Here is a 16,632-nt window from a genome sequence, read left to right as displayed (position 1 = left end):
TAAATGGCCCAATAATCGGGAGCTGCCACTACTGATGGTAGCAGCTACACCACCTCTCCTGCTGCTGGCAGTCCTGGGGGCAAAAAATGTCACTGGCACCCTCTAGGCTAAGTTCAATAGTTTTGTCAGGAATCTACATGCAGGTGAACAAAACCTGTGCTTCTGACTCCTCTCCCTCGCTCATTTGAACTCTGGCCTTGCCAGTGTTCAAGAAGCAAATCTGGGCAAGGAGGAGACCCCAGCTGGGATGGAGCAGGCGGTGGGTGGGCTGTAGGGAAAGCATCCTCCGCAGGTCTGAGCCTGATGGATCTCTTCCCTTGTTACCAAGCAATTACGGCCAGGTGTAGGACAGTATGTTTTCCAAGGAGGCTATTCAGTCTTTTATCAGTTAACAAGACACATGAATGTCTTCTTTTGCATGCGTGGCAAGAACATTATACACGTACACATTTGTGTGCGTGTCTCTGTGTGTGTATGTTAAAAAAAAAAAAAGTACTCAGAAGCTCACAATAAAATGATAAATGAATGGCACTGTTATCCGTGAGACTCTGCCCTGGAGCAGGAAGGCCTGAGGCAGTTTCACATGCAGAAGATCACACTGACTTTTCTCCAGCATGCCCTGTACTCAGACACCCACAATTCTGCCAGTGGACTTCCAGATTCAAAGCTGCTCCGTGCTCAGATTTGGTCCTTTCTGCCAAGTTGCAACCTGGAATCACCCTGAAATTACAAACTTTCCAGCAAACCCTTCTACAGCCCTAAGCTCAATATCCAGACTTCAGCGGGATCAATTGGATTCTCTGAGCTTTCTGGCTTTCTTGGCAAAGTTTCATTCAGCTCATGTGACTCACCGTTCCTCCTGTTGGGATGATGGAAAAGATAAACCTATGCTTGGATATCCACACCCAAGAGACCACAAACACCAAAACCACAGACAACAGAAATTATTAAATAGGAAAATATTTTTAAAATATCTCTAGGTCAGATATGAAGAAATCTTGAACAGCAAATGCTTTCAGCAGATGTTTTCTATCAAAATTGCATCTGGAGAGTTCTGCCCTGTTCATTTTGCAGACCCATCAGGTGCTGTACATATGTTGAACTATTCATGTGATTTCAGCCCTCCATCTGAGATTAGCGTAGCCTAGCACTCACAAAAACATGATCCTAATCCCCCTAGAACGGGGCAGCATGGTGTACTCAGTGTGACCAGGCTGCAGCAGAGAATGAGGAAGGCCAGCTGCTCAAGCAGTCCAAACTCAATTAGTTTACATTAGTTCTTCCATAGTGCTACTTGATGGTCCAATTTAACAAACACAAAATCTCTGAGTCAGTGGAAAGCCAAAATGAAAAGCCATTTTCCATAGCTCTGTCATGTACTTAACAAGGTTATATAACCAGCCATTAGTTTGCTCTTAAACTAGCCATTAATTTTTTTTTGCCTGAAAAGGGGTAGAGAGGAAGAGAGATGAATCATCCACATATACCAAACAGACTTCCTCCAAATCTTTGTGCCAGTCAAAATTACATGGAAGCCAAGCTGCCATCAGAAAATTATTTCTACTGACGACTGGCCACAGCCAGTTGTGATTTCCTCCCCGTCTTGCAGAAGTTTTCAAATCACTCAGTTCAGGACTGCTCCTGGTGTGCAGGAGGTTTATGGCTTTGGAAACAAAACTGTTTTTTTCCCCTCTGAATGTGCTTTTACTCTGTCTCCTGTGAGAGGACACACACTACTTGTTACTCTGCAAGAGCCTGGGAACATACTCAAAAAAACCTTAAAACCAGAAAACACCCCCAGCCTTATATGAAGCTCATTTATCTTGTAAGCTTTACAGGGCAACACTTGAGGGTCCTTGTACTGTGCCTGGCAAAAGACATCCTGCCTGCCTTCTTTCAACTCTTTAAGAAATAAAATGTGTTTAGTAACAGTCTCACCGAAGACATCCAGGTAAGAAACCCACCTTATCCATGAATAAAGCACCAAGGAGCCAAGACACTTTCTCTTTGTCCTGCTCTACTGTTGATCCAGAAGGGACACAGCCCCACTGGTGGGAACCCAACACAGGGGCATGGTGCACGGCTTCTCAGCCACAGCATGACAGTAATGTGGCTCTCAGGCATTCACCACCAGAGCACCCTCTGGAAGCCGGAGGGCTTCTCCTCTCTCACCCCTGTCTGCAAGTGGTCATCTGAGAAAGGCAGGAACAGAAAAAATGCCAAATGCTGTCCATCACCTTATTACAGTAAAATATTGCTGCCTAGCATTCATAGCTGGAGGCTTGACCTTCTGCACAGACTTTAGCATGAATGACTTATGTCAATCACAACCCATGCATGTCGTTCACACAAGCTACCAGGAAGCTCAGGTCTTTGTGAGAAGGTTGGGCCTGACTTACACTCTGCTCTTGGGAAGGTCTGTCTAAACATCTTGTAGAAATAGTAAGGAAGGATAAGCACATACAGGCTCTGTTTGGAAAAAATAACCACCAACAAAAAACTCTCAGAAGAAGTTGGTTGTGTTTTGCCTTGTCTTCTTTATGGAAATTTGGAAGGCATTTAAACCTCTCTCCTGTTGCCTGATCTTTCGTGTTTCCATATAGCGGGATCTGGATTCGAATGATTGTTGTGCCAGCCCAAACCCTGACATACTGATGCTTGGAAGACTGAAGTTACTCTGATTTTAGCTTGCTCAGCCTGGGTGTGACTGGAAGGCTCTGCTCAAAGCCAGAGCACTGCTGCTCTGGCGTGCAGTCAGTAATAACACCAATAAAAGACACGGAGAAGTGTACCCGGTTCGCTGTGCCGTTCCTCAGATGCAGTGCAGGAGGTCTGTAGAGGTTACTCCCCCAGGCTATATCACAGGCAGGGAGCTGAGGCTGACGAGACTCCTGCTAAATTGCAGAGAATTCCTGGTGGTGCCCGAATAATTTTCTGGTCAGAGAGGCTGTGAGGAAGGGAAGGAGGGAGGTATTTCTTTCCAGACTAGAAAGCAGACCTGTCCAACGTTAGTAAAGTTCCCTATTGGGCTAGGGAGTCCAACACCAACTTGGTGAAGTTGCTGGGGGCTTTCTGCATAGAACCCATCTCCTGGGCTTCCCCCTCAAACCTTTTCCTCTGGGAGTAGGAAGATTAATTCTATGGTCAGCCTTGAATTTAAGAGGGTCATCACTGGGAATCTGTCTTACTGTGAAACATGAGTTTTCTGTCCTGAGTGATTTCCCTGCAGTTTTCCTGGGAATGGGACTGTCCTGTGTAGTTCTTGGGGATTTGACAGAACCCTTCACCAACACTTCACAGCCTTTGCTGGGCAGTGCAGTCTTGAGAGGACAAGGAGGTTGAAGGCTGAGGTCTCTTAAGCTCCATTTCCTTTCCTCCAAGAGATTTCAAACTATCTTTGGGGGCTTTCTACTAGCTACATCCCTTCTGTGGCAAAACTGGGAGGGGATGATCTGGCTTCGTGCGCTTTTTAAAAAGCTTGAGAACTAAGAGCATTAGCTTCTCCACGCTGGCTAAAAAAAGGCTTGCTAAACCCGTTGAAACCAATTGAGGAGCAGAGCAGAGTTAATCCTGCAAAATGTGCACGGTAGCTCAGTGACGCATGGTCATGCAAAGGCAGAACAGTGTTGTTGCTAGTGATCTGCTCAAAAGGGACTAGGAGAAGTTGCAGTCAAATTTTGGGGTGGGGGTCAGCCCTCAGGGTTGCCTGAGTGGAAGTGGTGGCTGCTGCTATGAAGCTTCTCATGCTGCATCTTTAACATTTTGCTCTTCTTCACGTAAGATTTTCTCTGTTGGGAATTTTTGACATTTTTCCGTCTGCCTTCTGAATTTAGGCTCATGGAGGACAGGCATGAAGTGCAGACACAAATGCTTTCTCCTTCACAAGGGCTGTGAGTTCCACTCTCTATTTGCAAAAACATTTTATACTGTATTATCACTACCCATTACTGTGCAGTGGTACAAATAGCACCCACATACCTGAAATGGGACTAAGGCCCCGCTGTCCCAGACACTGTACTTCCAAGCAATAAAAGGTAATCTCCATTTTCAACCTTATAGTTTAAGCATCAGAAAACGTATTTAAACTTGCAATGGCATTCTGACTGGATTAAACATATTTGAGTGAAACATCTACCCTTCATTTAAGGTGTGAGAAGCCATAAGCTCTTCTATTAAATTAGCTTGCTGAAGCAATAGCACCCTCCAGCCAAAACATGGGTTCACATCAAGGCCCAGATGAAAATGTGTGAAGCTTCTAAGGAATCTGAATTCCATGGAAGGATGAGGTTTTCTAGGTATAGTTTTAAGAGAGGGCTCTGTGTCTGTATGTACACAAATGCACAAGAGAAAGGGAAAAATGCAAATGCAGGGAAAAAAAGAAGGAAGCAGAAAGAAAACCTCAGAGACGGACACAGAATTGCTCATGGCAGGACCCTGAGAAATATCTGAAAGAATGGATGTTTAAGTCTGAAAAGGGCTTGGAAGTTTGGCGAAGAGGACTACTGACTGTTGTGTGACTCCCTTGGGAGCAAGGTCTTTGGGCAGTCCCTCTAAATTAAAGGAACTGCATCCAGGAAGAAACTGTCATTAATTCTTTTAACTGGATCACCCCAAAGCTTTGCTAGTGGCTTGACTTAAAAAGAAATTACAAATCTTAGAATAGAAATCTACCATTTTTTCTCATTTTTAACCTACTTCAGTTCCAACAATGAGTTCTCAACAGGCAAATGAAAGTGTCTGCAATGGAAATTTTCTTCTAAAAATTACACTGCTCCAATAACAAACAGAAATCTTCCACGTGACATGATGTATCCTATCAAAACTGTGCCATACAGCTTGCATTTCAAATTCCAAATAACTTATCACACCTCTGTTTGGTTTTGGTTTCTTTCAATTTTCTGTTTCTGTTGCTTTGCTGTAGAAGGATGACAGCCAGTTAAAGCCCACAAGAATCAAGCAAACATTATCCTCCTTATACAAACATCACTGAAATCCTCTGATGCTGTTTGTTCGTTGACATGGTTTCCATAGGGGCCACTCCCTCTAGTCCTTGTTTAATTTTCAAATTTGCCCTGGAACCAAATTATTCAATTATGCCCTGGCCACATGAGATTCTGCAAAGGCAGCTTAAGCACAGAATTTCCAAACTCCAACGCGGTAAGACACAAGGTGTCCTCTTCAGTGCGTCAGATACCCATCCCAGCTCTCCATAGGTAATCAGAAGGAGGATGATGACTCTGCAGCTTAGCTAACGGAGCTCTTAAGGATCTCAGTTATCTTACTGACAAACTAAGAGGTGTCAAGTATTACTTCGTATGTCACTTTGCCATAAATATCATACCCTAAGTAATCACAAGCTGGTATTAACCCCCCCCCCCAAGCTGACAGGTACAAAAAGCTGGAGCTCTGGTCAGTGTCTTGGAAGACACCTCTCTTTTGCTGCTGTTTTTCCTCCATAGTTTGGACACAAGATAGGATAGTCAAGGCAGGATAGTCCTGACTCTCTCCACCTGCAGCACCATGAATAGCACAGACTCTGTGTAACATGGGCCCAGGGAAAATCATCTAGCTATGCATGACACTATCTTCTCAGCTGGCCACGCAGTTTCTTTTGGTTCATTTCCAGGGAAAATCACACGTAGAAAAGGAAAAGGCAAAATCTAGTGCCAAAATTAGTATCTGATCAATGGCCGTACTTGCTAGTCAGATGAGGTTTAAACACAATGGCCTCCACCCTTCTCTTCCTCTCTCTGCTGTAAATCAAACCCAACTTTCCTGAAACCATGGAGTGTATGCTGCAAAAAACCATTCCATTGGAGTGGGAAATCACGTCTACTCTTTCCCCAAATTAATGGCCATGTGCCTCCCTTCCCTCTCCATGGCAATAAACTGATTTGATAGACATCTTCTAACCTGTGTCGCTCTCCCTTCGTATTCTTCACATAGTGAGATTTCTTCTATTCTCCTCCATGCTGTGCTGCTCTCTAATATGATGACAAGGCAAAGTGCGGAACTGGGTGAGAAAAAATCCTGAGGCTGTTTTCATTAACATGGAGAAAAGATTCAGAATAGCCTTGTTTCTTGGAAGGTTTGAGAGAAAAAAAACTATAGCAGAGAAACATCAATAGTACTTATTCTCTTGTTTTAAATCAGATCTGATCATCCATCAAGACCAGCTAAGCTGAGAACTTCAAGTGGCCATAGGGCTCTAGTCCATAGACTCTTTTTGCTGCCATCCTTGTCACTGAGTTAAAGGGCTCATTTTCCTGAGGGAGACACGGAGGAAGTTCCCCTAGGAGGCACAGAAGTTTTCCTCTTCTTCCCAAAGGAGGAAATATTCATGAGCAGCATTTGCAAGGTTGACACTGCGACACTAGCATACAACAGTTTTCTTTTTCCCACCTGTGTTGCACAATGCCTCTCATGACTTGAGAGCTCGGATGCAGCCCTGCCCATTCCTAAGGAGCTCACCTGCCGTGGCTGGCTTGTACTTTAAGGTGTGGGCAAAGTTAGGCTGCAGCTGTCCCCTCCTGCCCAGCAAGACATACCCCAGACCCCAGCCCTAGCCATGCTCTGTCACGAGTGATTTTTCATCAACGACGAGAGGCTTAGAACGGCACAGATCCTACCAGCGTAGCCAGTCAGAGGCTTTTGTTAATTACTCTTGCATATTCCCTTGGGAAATCTGCAGCATGCTGGCAAGGTACCTATTGGATTCCCAGGCTAGCCAGAGGCTAGCCACAACACACAAGCCCCAGGAACCTGACCAGCACATTTAAAATGAGTAAAATCACTCCAGACTCTGCACACTAATTAGAAGCTACTTGCTAGTAAAGTAATAACTTTACTGGAAATAAGACTGGTAGCAGCCCTCTCATTGGATCAATCAGCTGTCATCCAGGCACCAAAATAAGCAAACAGATCTTCATAAGCACTCTGTGCAAACTGGCAATGAGTTCTTCTGCAAATATGACCCTGATTTAATCATGTAAACAGGAGGAAACTCCTTTGGGAAGTCCGGTTTATCAAAGAAGCCAGTAATCACTGGTCACCACCAACTTGGACTGGTTTGTGCAATTTACCAACAATTAAGATATATGCACACCTGATCCATTCCATGTCTGTCTCTCCTTATCACTATCATTTCATAAATAGCACAGAATATGCACCAGGACAAGATCTTAACGCACTTGTTAGAACATAACACTTCATCATTGTCAGGCAGATAACTGAAAGCCCAATGCTGAGGATACAGTGCACTTTTAAAAGGGCATATACAATTTAGCACAAATGAAAAATAAATCTGGCCTGTCTTAATAAAGACCTCATGAATACACTGATGAATTACAATGAGATATATGGAGGTGGGGGCAAAGATATCATTCTAATACAGATTTTTTCATCAGTGTTGTTTTCCCACTTCAAACAAATAAGGGGAGGAGGGAAATATGCCAGGTTACAAATGAGAGCGAGAATCAAAATACTTAGCAGTAAGTCCTCTCTTTCAAAATCAAGAAATCTCCTCTTTGATGCTAAAGAACGTTGTTGAGCATCCTTGGAGATGCACGTAAAAACATATCAAGGACCAGAGGCTACTCACTGTCCCTCCAAATTTGTGCATTTTAAATACAGACAAACATACTTGTACATAGATAACCCTCTGTGGGTGGGTGTGCATGTGTGTGCATGTACTCCTGCGGGTCTGAGACTTAGAGCTTCCCACAGGGAAGAGTAGTACCGTCTATCAGCCTATCAATAGTTTCTTGCCCTTATATGAGTTTGCGAGGTAGGGAATCACTGCCCTGCACAAGCAAGATGCCAAGACACTAACTGCTGGAGCCATTTCTTTTTCCTCTCATGCTGGAAGGACAATGGGGGAAGGGGAAGATCGTCCACTTTGGTAATAGGCATCAACACCACCAAGCAACAGAATCATTGCAGGGGGTTGTATCTAGACTTTTTGGAAAGTTAAAATGGGTCTTTATGAAAGAAACCAAGAGAGACCTGTCCTAGGGAATGCCAGCTCCATTTCTCAAGTGGTGCTCAGCCCAGTCGCACATCACCAGTGCCTCATCTCCGTGCAGCGTTTTGTCTCTCGATCCAGCAAAGCCATATAGTTTACAAGAAACAGTTTTGCTAGACTCTGCCCTCCAAATCCCAGTTCTTCCGCTGTACAAACCAGATGGCAATGATTTTACATTTTGATCTGCATTTGCTCACACCACCAAGCCTTTTCTGCCAGAATCTCTGCAGTCAACCCTCCGCTGCAGCAGAAGCAAAAACTCCCTTAACAGACGTGAAGCCCTCAGGTTTTAATGATCACATCATCTACTCCTGTTTCAAACAGCTCTAGGTGGTGTTTTCAAATGGGAAAAACATTTTCGTATGGCAAAGCTTTGCAGAGAGCTATTGTATGCAGAGGTAGGAACCTCCCAGTGCCAGAGCAAAAAATGAGGTAGTTTACATGCAAGGTCTCCCTGGAGCAATGAAAGTGCAGATAAAAAGTGAGAAAGGATAACATTAAAGTTTAAGTTTATTGCATAACACTAAGTTGGCTTTTCCAGACCTGGGCCAAGTTTGGTGTTAGGAGGAACAGGTCTTTCTTACAAAATTTACCAAATACTCACTTTTCTTTCAACTTAACTTGCCAGCTGATCCAAAGCTTCATTCAAATGCAATATTGCTATGCTTGCTAAAGAAGCTTATGTTAAGGGGGTTTTGTTTATATACTCCTCATGACCTATGCCTTGTCTTCCCACATATGTCTGTTGCTGCATCTTGACCTATGTGCAGCTGCAAACATTATGTGCCAAAGATATCATGTGTCCTTTTACAGTGGAGCTAAGTAAGGAAGAGCTCAAACCAGGACATAAAGTTGTTCTTTCATTGCAGCTCTCTCCAATTTGACATGACAGATTTTTGCCTCTGTAGTTTGCATTTGTTCCTCTTACCTGGTCATAGAAAACAAAAATACAGTATCATCACATTTGGTAAGAACATGTGAAAGGAGACTTTACCAGAATTAGCACTTGTCCATAGAAACACACAATCCTTGTGTATCACTTCTTAATGGAGCAGACCCGGTGGTGTAGTTGTTCTGGGGAAATAAGCAATTTTTTAGCTATTGATGAGAAAGAGAAAGTGAAAGTGAGAGAGTTGTTTTCCAGTGGGAAATACGAAACTAATTATTTTTTCCCTTAAGACCATGTACAGACAATAACAATGTTTCATGAGGAGTATTTTCAAATAAATATATGTTGTGAGTCAAAACCCCCACACCTCAAACCACCTCTGAAGACTGAATCTCACAAACAAATTTTGCCTTAGAGATTTCAGGTCCAGAAACAAATCCAGGATTTAAAACGGTCAGAAAATAGTGCTAATACTGTCACGTTTGAACAAAATTTCTTTTGCTTGTACCAACATCATTGGGTTTGCTTCTTTAGGATGCCTCCTAGATAGCAAATGATGTGCTTTAAGAGACTTCAATTTCACCAGATCTACAAGTTAGCCCACTTTAAGCCCTCGAATTAGCTACAGTCAGCAGGAACCACCTGCATATCGAAGGAAATAATATAGTCCTCAGCAACTGAGAAAAGGAAAGAGGTACCTTTCTAATGAAAGGGAGAGAAGACACCAACATCCCTCTCAATCCTCATTAATGAGCAAAATGAACAAGCTTCTTTTAGAAAGGATAGATTTTCATCAAATGAGTGAATCAAAAAAAAATTTAAAAAATAAGGAAGACTAGGAAGCTACATAGGCCATAGAATCCTAGAATCATAGAATCATTTAGGTTGGAAAAGACCTTTAAAATTATTGAGTCCAACCATATTTCAAGCTGAGAAATATAAAGACAAACCACCACCATTGCCTAATTCAGTTCTCCCTCAGTTTTGAGAATGTGGTGTAATATACTTGTTTTTCAGAAATGACAGAAATCAGCAAATTTGTGTGTGATGGCGTTGGTGACAGGCATCTGAAGCATTACTGGAGGAAGCACCAGGCAGGACCTAAAATGTCCTATAACGAATAATGCTAGAATCTAATTTTATCTTCACAAACTTACAGGTGAAGTAGACAGGATAACCTTCTTTAGAGAAGCCCACCAAGCAGATAGCCTGGACTTACCCACATACCACACATCTCAGGGTGGCTAGTTCAAATTAAATCATTAGCTGAGAAGGAATAATCCTGGTAGGTTCAGAAAACCAGTTTTAAATTTGGCCTGCTAGCAAAATTCTGAATGTATTTACTCTGGATTCCATTTCTCAACCCATATTAAAGCTCCATAGCATAATCAATTATGGGCTTATTGCAAAGTACAGTAGGATTCAATCTCCAGGAATGCCTCAGGGTATGTCTTAGAAGGACGATAAAACTAACAGTAATGGGTCTACAGCTTCTAAGGCTAATTTCCACAGTTACAAATTTTATAAATAAATAGAAGGAATGTCAACTCTCAGTCACTCAGCTTGAGGTCTCTCATGCTGATAACTCCTCTCTTCTCAGATACTCTTCCGTTTCTCAGATATATTCCTTCTTTTGTTCTGAAGCCCCTGGGACTTGTTCAAAGCACTTCCATTCCTACCTTTCACATCGCTAAATGGAGCAAAGAACTAACGCAACCAGGAATACGGAGCAAGTACAGGAGGGGATAGTGCCCTCCCTAATGTTGAAGTTGCATCTCAAGGAACAATCATACCGCCTGCAACTGTGATTTCATGAGATCTCAAACTAAGCAGCATGAGGCAGGCGCCAGATGGAGGAGAGGCTGCCTTGGAAAATTCAAGGGCTATGGGTAGTAACATTGGTAGTTTTGCTGTAGTTTCTCTTCAGCAGGCTAGATGACACAAGAAAAAAGACTTGCAAACTCAGTGGCTGTCTGCTGGAGTTAATGAGATTATTTCATATCACGTGAAGGAAAAAAATGAGAAGCATTCTGCCACTGTAGTTGCCATTTCACACTGGACGCCACCGAGGTCCACTACCAAGCCTCACTAGCCTCAATTAAACTGTGCTGTGTCCCACCAGCAGCTGAATTTCAGCAGAGGCGTTTGCCCATCGGTCTGTGCAGCGCTCTGTGCAGAAGGAGGCCAGAAACTCTGCTGGGGACAGTGTTCCTCACTCAGCAACGGTGGTGCCACGCCACGGGGCACTGTCCCCAGCACCCACTGGAGCAGCTACCCCTGGAACATCAGTGGTGCCAACCGAGACCAAGATCCTGAGGAGGATGCGGCTCTGCAGGCCTGGGGCTGCAGGGGTGCCTGGGGTCTCCTGCTGAGGCTGGGGCAGGGGTGACGGTCTCCTTGCCTGCAGAAGAGGTGCACTAGCGGAGGATCTGTGTTGCCGAGTGAAGAAGCTGCAGGAGGTGGTCCTGTGCAGCTCTGGAGATGACAAAAAGGAGAGTGACTGGATCTCCTCTGAGACCCTGCGGATAAAATAGCCCAAACCTGCAACTGTACCAATGGAGACAGAGGCTGAGTCTGTTCTTAGGGGGTTGAGAAATAAGAGACCCCTGTGACAGCAAAGGCTGGAAGCTGGTGACTTGTATTACCAAGAGGAAGACTCCTGCTCCACCCACAGACCTGCACCTTCAGAACAGGGTGAGTGCACTGGTAGCAGACGAGAAGCTGGAAGTTGTGTCCAATGAAGCATCTGGGCTGGCTGAGCCCAAACTACCCAGGAGCACCAGAAAGAAGCTGTAAGTGATAGTGGTGGGTGACTCCCTGCTGCGGGGAAGAAAGGTCCTCACCTGCCAACCTGATCCATCGTCTAGGAGGTTTGCTGTTTGCTCAGGCCTTGGATACGGGATGTTGTGGAGACACTGTCAAGGCTTTTCAGACCCTCCGATTATTACACGTGCTACTCTTCAGTGTGGGCACCAGTGTACGGCCAGGGGAAACCTGCAGCTTATTAAGTTTGGTTTTCTCTTCAATCCTGCCAGCGATGGGGAAAGTCTAGAGGAGGAATGGATAGATTCTTTGTGTCAACATCTGGTTATGCAGGTAACATCAACAACAGAGATTCAGCTTTTATGATCATGGGGTCCCTCTCTGAGGATCGGGGACCGGTAGGAAGAGATGGGATCCACCTCATCAAGTGGGATAAAGCATCTTTGTCGACAGGCTGGCCAACCTGGTGAAGGACTGGCATGGGAGAGAGATGATTACCTGTAGTCAACCGTGGAAGTGGTGGAACAGGATGGCGAGCAAGGGTTGCAGGGTAATGTGGACAAGAGAGAAATTCCTTTTAAAGGTAAGAAAAAAGCATTTTTACTGTAAGGATGGTTGAACACTGCAGCAGGTTGTCCAGAGAGTTGTGGAGTCACCATCCCTGGAGATATTCCAAACCTGATTGGACATACTCTGAGCAACCTGCTGTAGGTGACCCTGCTTTGACCAAGGGGGCTGGCACTAGACAATCTCCAGAGGTGCTTTCCTGCTTCGACCGTTCTGTGATTCTGCCCTTCCTCTTCCCACTCCCTCCTGTATCCCTTTCAAAGATATTGTCTCACAGTTTCCCACACCACTGCAGCTCTTCTCAGAGACGCCAACACAGAAAAAGGTGTATGGCACTGCTACTTGATGGTGTGGTTAAAATCCCAACAGCACTTCGTCTGTTAACATTTCCAGTGTCCTTATTCTGGATGAGATTGCACTGGAAGCAATGAGACTAGAGACAGCAGAGGAAAATATAGCTAATTACTTCAGAATCCTCCATTAAAATGTTACCTGTTGTATGTTGTTATAATCTTTGACAAAAAGTGTTGGTGTGGTGGGTTGACCCTGGCTGTACACCAGGTGCCCACTAAAGCTGCTTTATTACTCCCTGCCTCAGCTGGACAGGGAAGAGAAAATATAATGAAAGGCTTGTGGGTTGAGATAAGGACAGGGAGAGATCACTCACCAATTACCGTCATGGGCAAACAAGACTTGACTTGGGGAAATTAGTTTCATTTATTACCAATCAAATCAGAGTAAGGTAATAAGAAATAAAAACTAAATCTTAAAACACCTTCCCCCCACCCCTCCCTCCTTCCCAGGTTTAACTTTATTCCTGATTTTCTCTACCTCCTTCCCACCAGCAGAGCAGGGCGATGAGAAATGGGGAATCTTACGGTCAGTATCATGTGTATTACACATTGTCCCCGCCACTCCTTCCTCCCCAGGGGGAGGACTCGTCACACTTCCCCTGCTCCAGCATGGGGTCCCTCCCACGGGAGACAGTCCTCCATGAACCTCTCCAACATGGGTCCTTCCCATGGGCTGCAGTTCTTCACAAACTGCTCCAGCGTGGGTCCCTTCCACGGGCTGCAGTCCTTCAGGTACACACTGCTCCACTGTGGGTCCCCCGTGGGGTCACAAGTCCTGCCAGAAAACCTGCTCCACCGTGGGCTCCTCTCTCCACAGGGCCACAGGTCCTGCCAGGAACCTGCTCCAGCATGGGCTTCCCACAGGGTCACAGCCTCCTTCAGGCATCCCCCTGCTCTAGTGTGGGGTCCTCCCCGGGCTGCAGGTGGAGATCTGCTCCCCCGTGGCCCTCCCTGGGCTGCAGGGGGACAGCCTGCCTCACCAGGGTCTTCCCCAGGGGCTGCAGGGGAATCTCTGCTCTGGCGCCTGGAGCACCTCCTCCTCCTCCTTCTTCACTGACCTGGGGGTCTGCAGGGCTGTTTCTCTTACATATTCTCATTCCTCTCCGGCTGCAGTTGCACAGTTCCCCCCCCCACCTTCTTAAATATGTTACCACAATGGTGCTACCACCATCGCTGATGGGCTCGGCCTTGGCCAGCTGCAGGTCCGTCTTGGAGCCAGCTGGTATTGGCTCTGTTGGACATGGGGAAAGCTTCTAGCAGCTTCTCACAGAAGCCACCCCTGTAGCCCCCCCGCTACCAAAACCTTGCCACGCAAATCCAATACAGTTGGCTTTAAAGGATAAGATTAAAAACCATGGGGAAATAACATGCAGTTGAAATGGCCAATAAAAGCATACCAATATCCACGTAGTCTTCAAGATCTAATATGATCCAATAAACAGAAGATCAGCCTGGAATCCGTGACTGTCTAAATCTTTGCCTCTGCTGCTCCCTTGGCTGTCTAACCTCACACAAGTCACTTGACCTTTCTTTCCATAATATCACTTACACACAGAGTCCTACTTGCTCCTACACCTAGCTGTGAAATGGGGTTTAAAACAATTAACTACCCACACTTCTTATTTGATGCCAGAATTAATTAGTTCCTTTGCATATGAAGAATTCTAATGCTGCTATTGCCATCAGAGTATTCCTTCTAGGCAGTAACTGCATTTTATAAGAATATTAATACTGCTTCTACGCAGTTACACAATGGATGTATCGTGACCTACAAACAGCATCATGCTTCATGTTGGATGTTTGCAGAGCAGAAAAGGGATCCTTTTGGGAGCAATTCCGAAACTCTCCCTCACCAAGAAACCCTTGGTGAAATCCATATTTGCTGCCAAATTCTTAAGGGAATTCCATCCAGGTTTATAGTCGCTCACATATTTCTCTCCCTGACCAAGTTCAGCAAAACCTATGCCTCTGCACTTTGAGACATCCATACTTTAAAACACCATGTACACCTTCCACCTCTTGGTACACAATAGCTGTGCATGGCAAAATAGAAAACTGCCTGTTCATTACTTACAGCCTGTTTAAGCCAGGTTTTCAAAAAGAAAGAAAGATCATTTTTTTTTTTCCCTTTTTCAGAGATAAAAATTGTCAGAGAGCATTCTAGCTGTTTCATAGCTTACAAATGTGGTATCACATTACAAAGGATTGCGGGGTTGCAAGTCACAGCACCAAGGCTGATGCATGAGTATTTTATGTGGGTTTTCAGTCTATTAGCCCACTGGATAGCCTTTTTGGCTTTATTTTTAGCAGAATCCCACAGACTGGGAATTGCTCAGATAGATAAAGAGTGATACCAGTGCTCCCTATTCAAGCAAACCCAGCTCCCTGTTAGTTCTGGAAGGACAACAACTGCAGGAAAAGCACCCATTTGCTTTTTCCTTGGTGTAATCCCACCTGAAACACCAATGGGAAAATTTTGCATGGAAGGATGCAGAATGAAGCAAGTTTTCTTCATATCACTAATGCTGTTCCCAGTTCTAGACTCTGTAGTTCCACCTATGCTGCAGAAAGACTGTGTCATTTTTCCAGGAGCACAGTGTTACCCTGAGTAATTCACTTTCAAACAGTGCAACTGCCCTGCCAGGCTGGCAGGACTGTGAGGCACAAAGTTTGAATCACCAAATTGCCCAGGAATGCAGGCAGGATCAGTCATATATAGATGTACGGGGCCACTACGAGAGTGAGACGCAACACAGGACAACATGGTGGTCTCTTGGGTCTTTAATATGTCTATCATGTGGAGTGTTGTAGAACTGAACAACATAGACCTTTTAATTAGAGGTGGAGACAGATACCTCATGCATCTATGCCAGAATTATCCAACCTGCCTACTTTAAATAGCTTTTCATCCATGGCCAAGCTCTTTAAACTTTCTCCTTTTATTAAAACAGCTCAACTGAGACCATTTTAATGTGCCCCCATCTAGTTATTTTATTGGAAAATATTAAAAGTGTGGACCAGGTGAAATTAAATGCTTTGAAAGTGGAAATCAAGCAGTACTTTCAGTTTTTAAAAGCAGCTTCCCCTTCTTGTGCTGATGCACTTAATATTATCCTCTTATTTAAGAGGTATTGTTTGGGCTAAAATTGTGAATAACACCGTAATGGGCATGAACAAAGGAAATGATAAGTAAGAAAAATACAGCTCATTAGAGAGAGTGTGATTAAAAGGATAAATGGACTTCCAAAGGCTTGGGACATTTTTCTCTGGTTATTAAACAATCCTCTTAGCATTCCTTCCACAACTTGCCAAGGGTAGATGGGAATAAAAGCAGGAGAAGCCGAAGATAGCATGTCCTCCCCCAGCTGCTGAGACCAGCAGGTCACCTCCAGGGAAAGGCTGAAAGGGAGGCACAGAACAGACCCCTTCTATCTCGAGCACAGAAGTCATATCTCTTTTGTGGAAAAGACCAAGCTGTTACAGATGCCACTTTCCAGACTGGCATGTCCTAGCTGAAGGCTTAGCCTGGATGGTTAAGCCTTGTGCACGGGTCAGGAGTTAAAGGCCATAACCAGGAGGACTGAAGTGCCCACATGCCTCTTGCCAAGCCAGCTAGGCAGCCAGCCTTCAAAGTTCTTCTAATTTCAGCTGAGAATGGCTAAGAGAAGAGGGCGGGGGTTAAGACAGTAGTTGGCAAGAAACTAACTCCTCAAATGCATACACTGAAAAGTCTTTTCATCCATGACTAAAATATCTCCTCCTGGTTCCCACTGAAGCACTGCTTGTGTTTTAGGTCCCATCTGACGCTAAGGTCATTTACAGAGGACAGGAACAAGGCCTTGGATACCGTCATCATAGACGCAGCATTGTCACCATGGTGGTATCAACAGCGCTGGTCCCAGCCCTGTGCCAGCCTGTGCACAAGCCCAGGCTGGGAATCCAACCACACTCCTTCTCCCCAGTGAAGGATGTCCCCAACTGCGCTGCCCCTTCTGTCATGAGCAAGCCATGGAAGAGTTGTCCGGACACTCAAACAG

This window comes from Haliaeetus leucocephalus, unplaced genomic scaffold (assembly GCF_000737465.1).
Source record: "Haliaeetus leucocephalus isolate CR32 unplaced genomic scaffold, Haliaeetus_leucocephalus-4.0 Scaffold317, whole genome shotgun sequence".
Lineage (NCBI taxonomy): Eukaryota > Metazoa > Chordata > Aves > Accipitriformes > Accipitridae > Haliaeetus > Haliaeetus leucocephalus.
This window is presented reverse-complemented; position numbering follows the sequence as displayed.